The sequence below is a fragment of the Elephas maximus genome, chromosome 18, assembly GCF_024166365.1.
Source record: "Elephas maximus indicus isolate mEleMax1 chromosome 18, mEleMax1 primary haplotype, whole genome shotgun sequence".
Lineage (NCBI taxonomy): Eukaryota > Metazoa > Chordata > Mammalia > Proboscidea > Elephantidae > Elephas > Elephas maximus.
This window is the reverse complement of record NC_064836.1, coordinates 46,782,825-46,793,936: the sequence shown is the minus strand read 5'-3', so window position 1 is coordinate 46,793,936 and position 11,112 is coordinate 46,782,825.

Sequence of the window (11,112 nt, the reverse complement as noted above, 5' to 3'; positions counted from 1 at the left end):
TAATATCCATACACCTACAAGGAAGACCAGTTAACATGACTGTTATTCAAATTCACACACCAACCACTAAGGCCACGGATGAAGAAATTGGAGATTTTTACCAACTTCTGCAACCTGAAATTGATCTACAGCCTGAAATTGATTGAACATACAATCAAGATGCATTGATAATTACCAGTGATTGGAATGCAAAAGTTGGAAACAAAGAAAAAGGACCTGTAGCTAGAAAATACAATGACACCAGAGATCACATAATAGAATTTTGCAAGACCAATGACCTATTCACTGCAAATACCTTTTTTCAACAACATAAATGGCAACCACACACAATGACCTCTCCAAATGGAATACACAGGAATCAAATCGACTACATCGGTGGAAATAGATGATGGAAAAGCTCAATATCATGAGTCAGAACTAGGCCAGGGGCCAAATGAGGAACAGATCATCAATTACTCACATGCAAGTTCAAGTTGAAGCTACAGAAAATTAAAACAAGTCTACAAGAGCTGAAGTACGACCTCGAGCATATCCCACCTGAACTTAGAGACCATCTCAGGAATAGATTTGACACATCTAACACTAATGACCTAAGACCAGATGAGTTCTTGAATGACATCAAGGACATCAAACATGAAAAAAGCAACAGGTCATTAAAAAGACAGAAAGAAGGGAGGAGGAAACCAAAACGGATGTCAGAAGAGACTCTGAAACTTGCTTTTGAATGTTGAGTAGCTAAAGTGATCCTATCATCAATTAGAAAGTATACATAGACCAAGAAATAGTTTATTGAACAGATGAAGGGGATATTGCATATTTTAAAATCAGGAAAGGTGTGCATCAGGGTTTTTAACCTGAGTTAGAAAACCAAAAGTGAAGAACACACTCAGCATTTCTCAAGGTGAAACAACTGAAGAAAAAAATTCAATCCTCAAGTTGCAATATTGAAGGATTCTATGGGCAACATATTGAACGACACAGGAAGCATCGAAAGGAAATGGAAGGAATACACAGAGTCATTTTACCAAAAAGAATTGGTTGATGTTTAACCAATTCAGCAGGTAGCATATGATCACGAACCAACGATACTGAAGGAAAAAGTCCAAGCTGTGCTGACAGCATTGGCGAGAAACAAGGCTCCAGGAATTGGTAGAATACCAATTGAGATGTTTCAACATATGGATGCAATGCTGGAATCGCTCACTCATCTATGCCAAGAAATTTGGAAGACAGCTACCTGACCAATCAACTGGGAGAGATCGATATACATGCCCAAGGAAAGGTGATCAAATGGAATTCATAAATTATCAAACAATGTAATTACTATCACATGCAAATAAAATTTTGATGAAGATAATTCAAACAACTTTGCAGCAGTACATCAAGAAGGAAATGTCAGAAATTCAAGGGGGATTCAGAAGCGGATGCAGAAGAAGAGATCATGGCTGAAGTTGGGTGGACATGTCTGAAAGCAGAGAATATCAGAAAGATGTTTACCTATGATCGGCTATGCAAAGGCATTTGACTGTGTGGATCATAACAAATTATGGGTAAAATTTTGAACAATGGGAATCCTCCTGACCACCTAATTGTGCTCATGTGGTATCTATACATAGACCAAGAAGCAGTTTGTTGAACAGATCAAGGGGATACTGCATGGCTTAAAATCAGGAAAGCTATGCATCAGGGTTGTATCTTTTCACCATACTGATACAATCTGTATGCTGAGCAAATCATCCATGAAACTGGGCTATATGAAGAACTACCATTAAGATTGGAGGAAGACTCAGTAACAACCTGTGATACGCAAATGACACAACCTTGCTTGCTGAAAGTAAAGAGACTTGAAGCACTTACTAATGAAGGTCAAAGACTACAGCCTTCAGTATGGATTACACCTGAACACACACACACACACAAAAATCCTTGCAACTGGATCAATAAGCAACATCGTGATAAATGGAGAAAATATTGAAGTTATCAAGGATTTCATTTACTTGGATCCAAAATCAATGTCCACGGAAGCTCCAGTCAAGAAATCAAACAAATCCCAATGAGGCTAGCATTGATACAAAAAATGCAAAATAATAAATATCGGAGAGGTTGTGGAGAGACTGGAATACTTATACACTGCTGGTGGGAATCTGGAATGGTACAGCCACTTTGGAAATTGATTTGGCGCTTCCTTAAGAAACTAGAAATAGAAGTACCATACTATCCAGCAATCCCACTCCTTGGAATATATCCTAGAGAAATAAGAGCCATCACATGAATAGATATATGCACACCCATGTTCATTGCAGCACTGTTCACAATAGCAAAAAGATGGAAATAACCTAGGTGCCCATCAATAGAAGAATAGGTAAATAAATTATGGTATATTCACATAACGGAATACTATGCAACAATAAAGAACAACGATGAATCCTTGAAGCACCTCATAACATGGTTGAATCTGGAAGGCATTATGCTGAGTGAAATTAGCCAGTCACAAAAGAACTAATATTGTATGAGATCACTTTATAAGAACTCAAGAAAAGGTTTAAACACAGAAGAAAACATTCTTTGATTGTTACGAGGGTGGGGAGGAAGTGAGAGGGGAATCCACTAACTAGATAGTAAACAAGAATTATCTTGGGTAAAGGGAAGGACAACAAAAAACACAGGGGAAGTCAGCACTGCTGGAGTAATCTAAAAGCTAAGAAGTTTCCTGAATATGGCCAGACACTTCGAGGGACGGTATAGCAGGGGCAGGGGTCTGGAGATCATGGTTTCTGGGGACATCTGGATCAATTGGCATAGTTTATTAAGAAAATGTTCTGCATACCACTTTGGTGAGTGGCATCTGGGGGTCTTAAAAACTAGCAAGCAACCATCTAAGATGCATCAGTTGGTCCCAACCCACCTGGAGCAAAGGAGAATGAAGAACACCACAGACACAAGGAAAATATTAGCCCAAGAGACAAAAGGAGCCACATAAACCAGAGACTCCATCAGCCTGAGACCAGAAGAACTAGATGGTGTCTAACTACCACCGATGACCCACTGACAAGGAACACAACAGAGAGTCCCTGATGGAGCAGGAGAAAAAGTGGGGTGCAGAACTCAAATTCTAGTAAAAAGACCAGACTTGATGGTCTGACTGAGAGTAGAGGAGCCCCAGAAAACATGGTCCCCAGACTCTCTATTAGCCCAAAAACTAAAACCATTCCCTGGCCAACTCTTCAGACAAAGAATGCACTGGACTATAAAACATAAGATTTTACTCATGAAGAGTGTACTTCTTAGTTCAAGAGATTAGATGGGCAGCTCCTGTCCAGAGGCAAGATGAGAAGACAGCAAGGGATAGGAGCTGGATGAATGGACACGGGAAATTCAGGGTGGAGCGGAGGAATATGTGGTAACATTATAGGGATGGCAGCTAGGGTCACATAACAATGTGTGTGTAAGCTTTTGTGTGAAAAACTAACTTGAGCTGTAAATTTTCACCTAAAGCATAAAAAAAAAGAAATCAAATAATGTATTGCAACGGGAAAATCTGCTGCAAAAGACCTCTTTAAAGTGTTAAAAAAGCAAAGATGTCACCTTGATGCCTAAGGTGCACCTGACCCAAGCCATGGTATTTTCAATCATCTCACATGCATGTAAAAGCTGGACAATGAATAAGAAGATCAAAGAAGAAATGACGCCTTTGAATTATGGTGTTGGTGAAGAATATGAATATTGCCAAAAGAACAAACAAATCTGTCTTAGAGGAAGTACAATCAGAAAGCTCCTTAGAAGGGAGGATGGCTAGACGTCATCTCACGTACTTTGGACATGTTATCAGGAAGGAGCAGTCCCTGGAGAAGGACATAACGCTTGGTATAGTAGAAGGTCTGGGAAAAACGGGAAGGCTCTTCACAAGTTAGACTGACACAGTGGATGCACCAATATGCTTAAACCTAACAACAATTGTTTGAATGGTGCAGGATGGGCAGTTTTTCGTTCTGTTGTATATAGGGTCGCTATGACTTGGAACTGACTGGACAGCACCTAACAAAAACAACCTTCAGGAAGGAAATGTGGTTGATAAGTGTTTAAATATTTAAATTCCACCATGTGGTGATGGAATATGGAGCTTTTGACCAATCTTCGTATTGTCTTTCAATTTTAAATCCACTCAGCAACAGGGATGATAATTTTAAGTCTCGCTCAGTTGTGAACTTCAGGGGGGCAGTGCGTAGAGTGAATGTTTTCTGATTCTGAATGAAGACATGTACAAAAACTACTGAAGTCGAGACACTTCATAAGGAAAAGGAAGATGTTTTCATCACTGAAGAGGTTCAACTAAAATCTAATGCTGAGGACGAGAATGAGAGAGGCTACATCATACTTTAACCAATACAACCTTCCCTTCATGTTTATACCAACAGCAGTGACTGACTCCTGGTTTGATGTTTACAGAAAGATGAGAGGTAACTGGGTTCGCTGGCTCCATGCTGGCCTGAGGCAGAGCTAACAGCAGCAGGTAACCAGCACCTGGGACAGGGCTGCCCACAGCATCAGGGGTTCTAATCATCATTTCTTCACTGGCACATTTTGAACAGTGGGCATGTTCCAAATATGTCGGGGCATATTTTTCAAACATCACTGCAGATTCATTCATTATGTCTTGCCTTTTCTTAGACCTTGACAATAAAGGGACACTTTTAACCAAGGAAGGGAAAGAGAGGCTAGTGCACACTGATTTTTTATGACATGCTAGTATCCACAGTGAGATTAACCTACTTCTTTGAGATCTTTGGGGCCCTATTATCTGTGACTCTTTGTTATTTTCCTTTCCACAACTGCAATTATATCTCCAAAGGGGGAGGATTAAAACTTCACTTCCATGTTTATGTGCTCTGAATTCCAACATATTGCAAACTGTAGACCTCAAGGTGGACTTTGAGAATCGGATGAAACACAGGGCTCTATACTCTGATCCAGTTGGTTAAAAATATGTGTGTGATGCGTGTTCATTGCAGCACTGTTTACAATAGCAAAAAGGTGGAAGAAATCAAGAAGGCCATCAACGGATGAATGGATAAATAATTTATGGTGTATTCACATAATGGAATACTACACAATGATTAAGAACAAAGATGAATCCATGAAACATCTCATAACATGGAGGAACCTGGAAGGCATTATGCTGAGTGAAATTAGTCAGTTGCAGAAGGACAAATATTGTATGAGACCACTATTATAACAACTCGAGAAAAAGTTTAAACACAGAAGAAAATATTCTTTGATGATGATGAGGGTTGGGAGGGAGGAAGTGGTTATTCACTAATTAGATGGTAGACAAAAACTATTTCAGGTGAAGGGAAAGACAGTACACAATACAGGAGAGGTCAGCACAACTGGACTAAACCAAAAGCAAAGAAGTTTCCTAAACTCAACTGAATGCTTAGAAAGCCAGAGTAGCAGGGATGGGAGCCTGGAGACCATGGTTTCAGGGGACGTCTAGGTCAATTGACATAACTAAATGTATTAAGAAAACGTCTGCGTCCCACTTTGGTGAGTGTCATCTGGGGTCTTAAACGCTAGCAAGCAGCCATCTAAGATGCATCAGTTGGTCTCAACCTACCTGAAGCAAAGGAGAATGAAGAACACCAAAGATATAAGGTAAACATCAGCCCAAGAGACAGAAAGGGCCACATAAACCGGAGACTACATCAGCCTGAGACCAGAAGAACTAGATGGTGCCCAGCTTACCACCAATGACTGCCCTGATGGGGAACACAACAGAGAATCCCTGATGGACCAGGGCAACAGTGGGATGCAGATCTCAAATTCTAGTAAAAAGACCAGACTTAATGGACTTATTGAGACTAGAGGGACCCCAGAGGTCATGGTCTCCAGACCCACTGTTAGCCCAAGACTGGAACCATTCCTGAAGCCAACTCTTCAGACAGAGATTGGACAGGTCTATAAGACAGAAAATGATACTGGTGAGGAGTGAGCTTCCTGGTTCAAGTAGACACATGAGACTATGTGGGCAGCTTCTGTCTAGAGCTGAGATGAGAGGGCAGAGGGGGACAGGAATTGGTTGAATGGACACGGGGAATACAGGGTAGGGAGGAGGAGTATGCTGTCTCATTAGGGGGAGAGCAGCTAGGAGTACACAGCAAGGTGTGTATACATTTTTGCATGAGATACTATCTTAATTTGTAAACTTCATATAAATATGTGTGTGTGTGTGTGTGTGTCTCAACTTAGAATATAAACACCTCACCCATTGCCGTTGAGTGGATTCCGACTCTAGTGATCCTATACGACAGAGTAGAACTGCACCAAAGGGTTTCCAAGGAGCAGTTGGTGGATTTGAACTGCCAACCTTTTGGTTAATAGCTGAGCTCTTAACCACCGTGCCATCAGGGAGGTGACATTTACAAGTTACAGAGATTAGGATATAGATATCTTTTGAGGGTTCATTATTCTGCCTACCACAGGGGGTGAAAAACCTCACCTTAACGAAAACAAATTCCTTATAGGATGCAAGCTCTCCAAGGGAAATTGAAAGTGAGACGTACGAGTTGTAGTAGAAAGAATCATTCTCTATAAAAATCTTAGGCTGATCCTGTGATTCAGAAATCAGTGTAAAAGTGGATTCCTGACTTAGGGAGAGGATTGTGTTTCAAAATTTTGAAAGTCAGTTGTTGAAATCTTAGACCTTAGTAGACTTTTATATAGAAACAATGATATATAAGGCAAGTTTGAGTTCAGTGAGCCACATGAAACTAAGCCAATATAACTAAGCTAGAGAAAGAGTTGATTTTTTTTGTTTTTAATTTTTATTGTGCTTTAAGTGAAAGTTTACAAACCAAGTCAGTCTCTCATACAAGAACTTATATACACCCTTCTATATACTCCTAGTTCCTCTCCCTCTAATGAGACAGCACACTCCTTCCCTCCACTCTCCATTTTCATGTCCATTCTGCCAGATTCTGCCCCCCTCTGCTCTCTCATCTCTTCTCCAGACTGGAGCTGCCCACATAGTCTCATGTGTCTACTTAATCCAAAGAGCTCATTCCTCACCAGTATCATTTCCTATCTCATAGTTCAGTCCAATCCTTGTCTTAAGAGTTGGCTTTGGGAATGGTTCCTGTCTTGGGCTAACAGAAGGTTTGGGGACCATGACCTCTGGGGTCCTTCTAGTCTCAGTCAGACCATTAAGTCTGGTCTTTTTACGAGAATTTGGGGTCTGCATCCCACTGCTCTCCTGCTCCCTCAGGGGTTCTCTGTTGTATTCCCTGTCAGGGCAGTCATCGGTTGGAGCCAGGCATCATCTAGCTCTTCTGGTCTCAGGCTGATGTAGTCTCTGGTTTATGTGGTCCTTTCTGTCTCTTGGGCTCATAGTTACCTGTGTCTTTGGTTTTCTTCATTCTCCTTTGCTCCAGGTGGTTTGAGACCAACTGATGCATCCGAGATGGCCGCTTGCTAGCATTTAAGACCCCAGATTCCACTCTGCAAAGTGGGATGCAGAATGTTTTCTTAATAGATTTCTTAATAGTTTTCTTAATCTCCAAAGTCGGATGCAGAATGTTTTCTAAGAATCCATTCTACAGAAGTAATTAGAAATGCAACTCAAAATTTATGTACAAAGTTATTTTTTGCATCATTATAATACATAACAGCATAAAATGGAGGAGGGGAGAATTTAAATATACAACTACATAGAAAAGTTTACATAAACTATAGAGTATCCCCAAGTGGAACGTTATGAAGCCATATTAAGTTGACACGAAATTGTTAAATGCATGAGAAATTGCTCATACAAAACCTAAGTAAAATTATAACAATATTTATTTTGCTCACAAACTTGGCAATTTAGGCAAGGCTCTATGGGGCCAGCTTCTCTCTAGTCTACTTGGCTTCAACTGGAGCAGCTCAACAGCTGGAATTATCTGAAGAAGTCTCAGGTGGTCAGCAGTTGATGGTATTGATCACAACACCTACACATAGCCTCTCCATGTGGATTGGGCTTCCTCACAACATGGTAGCTGGGTTTAAGAGCTAGCACCCTATGAGAGACAGCCAGGCAGAAGCTGTGTCATCTCTTATGACCTAGCCTTAGCAAGCATGCAATGTCACTTTTGCCACATCCTATAAAAAAATTTATTGAGGGAGGAGCCTTGGTGGTGCAGTTGTTAAGTGCTTGTCTGCTAACCTAAGGTTTGGTGGTTCAAACCCACCAGATGCTCCACAGGAGAAAGATGGGGCAATCTCCTTTCATAAAGATTACAGTATTGGAGACCCTATGGGGCAGTTCTACTTTGTCCTGTAGGGTTGCTATGAATCAGAACTGACTAGACAGGAAGGGTTTTTTGTCATTGTTGTTTTTATTGAGGCATCACAAGGCCTGTCTAGTGACAGATGGGAGAAAAATAAAACTCCATCTCTTGGTGGAGAATCAAGGTTCTGGCACCTGAAGTATTTTGTGATCTTTTTTGGAAAATACATTTACCACACAAGGACATAAGCTATATGCAAAGCATAACGCTGAGAATGTTAAACAGAAATGCATTATTAGCAGAAAAGAAGAAAATAGGAATAGCATTTTATGTTAATGGAGACAAGTAATGGCATTTATCTCTTGATGGTAGAACTATAGGCGATTTTTATTCTCTTCTTTATATACTTTTCTAAATTCATCATAAATTTTATAAGTAGATACAAATAGTATAATTGACAAAAATAAACACCTTTTTTAGAAAAGGGATTGTATGAAAAGTACTTTATATACACTCAGTATGTAATGCATCTTATACTCTTAGCAATAATCCTGTGAAGCAAGAGATACTAAACTCATTTTCAAGCCAAGAATCTGAGACTTAGAGAGGTTCATTGCTAGTATGTGGTGGATCTGGACTTCAAACTCCAGGTTTTTGGTTGCAAAGTCGTATTTTCCACTGTACCACAGTTCCCAGTGTTTCTTCTTAAAAATGTGTTGTGAATTGCGGCTAAAATACTAATACTAGAATCTCTTCTGTCATTTCCTTGCTCTTCCTTGCCATGGTGAAAGAAAAATAATTCTTTCTCCCTCTCCATACCATCTCAGCAGCTCTTTGTCCTAGAGGTAGGTGTTGCGATGAGGGAGAATTTAAAACCCTGGAGAAACTTCTGAAAAGGTTCAGGGATAGGAGAACAGGGAATGCAGAAGATTGGGATGGGGACTTGGGTGAATTGTCTTGCAGTGGGAAACACAGCCAGGACCACAGAATGATTTTGACTGCTGTTGAGGAATGGTTCAAATAGCCCAAGTAGGAACTAAAGCTTGTCGTAATCACTGAGTGCAGTGATACTGAGACAAGAGAGTTGAGAAAAAAGAAAGCAGGGATGACTTTCCCAGGGACAGCCATTTCCGTAAGGAAGAGGGGAAGTCTCTGAGGCTGGACTAGCAAAGGGGTGAGTACTTACTTCTAGGAGCTATTCATAAATGAGGATGTTCTTAAAGGGAGTGCTGGTAAATCAGACATTACCAGCAAATCCAGAAAAAAAAAAATTCTTATCGATTTAGCTTAAGAAAAAACGAACAATTCACTGAATCTGAAATGATCTAAACCAAAATTGCCTTCTGAGTCGAAATTTGCTTCAGGGTATATTTTAGGTTCAAATGGAATATCCTGTTTTGGGAATAAAAGAAAAGCTTTAATGATACAAAAAAAACTGAAATAATGAAATCAATAAATGCGTATGGATGTACAGTTATACGACGCGGTGAGTAAACATCCTTCTGTTATTATTGAGTCTAGATGTAAATAAAAAAAAACCATCATCTTCATTTTTCTAGTCTTACAGTGTCAGCATGCCACACTTTGTCAGTCACTTACTAGACCTCATGCTCCGACTCCTGCTACCTTCATTATAGTAAGCTTATAGAGTTTGTGTTACAACCTAAGCCTTTTCTTTTGGATTGGCAAATATTGTTTGAGCCTTTAAGACTAGTCAATGTCATCTTCTAGCCTATTGTCTGTAGTCTGAAGAGGGAAGGCAAACATTAAAATTCACTAAAATTTAATTTAGTTATCAAAGAATCATTGTTCTATGCTCAGGGAAATCAAGTAATAAAAGCAGATATTACTAAATACCAATATTTCTGTTTGTCTCCTTCCAGATACACTGTATAATTATATTTCTCCACCAGCTTAAAGTTAAGCAGACCAATGCTTGGTTCATGCAATGCAAGGAAAAGTGTTAGGTCCTTTAAAAACCCAGTGATCAGTTTACCATGTTTTTTACCCTCTGCCATGGGAACCAGTAACATTTCCAGACAGAGCAGGCTCCACCACCCTTGGTCTCAGATTATGGATGATGTGGGACAGAGCCCCCTGCCAACTCAATGTGAACAGTAAGCAAGAATATGAAATAAACCTGTGTGATTTTAAGTGCCCATTCCATTTTGTTGATTCCAACTCATGGGAACCCCATGTGGCTCAGAATAGAACTGCATTCCACAGGGTTTTTAATGGCCTTGGTGGCATAGTGGTTGAAGAGTTCAGCTGCTAACCAAAATGTTGACAGTTTGAATTCACCAGCCGCTCCTTGGAAGCCTTCTGTGGTAGTTCTATACTGTCCTATAGGGTCACTATGAGTCAGAATTGACTTGATGGCAACAGGTTTTTTGTTTGTTTTTGTTTAATCTTACAGCAGTAGATCACCAGGCCTTTCTTGGGCAGCTCAGTGAATTTGAATTGCCAACCTTTCAGTTAGTAGCCGAGCACAAACTGTGCCAGCCAAGGGCCTGAGAGTTTAGGATTGTGTGATACATAACCTATTCTGACTGAAACAGCCAATGAAATTCATGGATTTGGAATTTGTGGCTAAGCATTTCTTGAGCACAGGGATGATGGGAAATTTAAATTACTAGAAGGTAATTCTTTATCCTCTGAAAATGCATAACAAAAAGAAATAAAAAATAATTTTGTTGAACTAAACACCAAAGAGCCATTGAAATTATTACAGGTTGAATATGTAAGTGGTGGCAGGGTATTGCATTGAATGTTATACAGGTAGGTTCGACGGTAGAAGGCTTGATGGGCAAGAAAAGTTATGAATCTGGATGTTAGCCAGGAGAGGGCATGT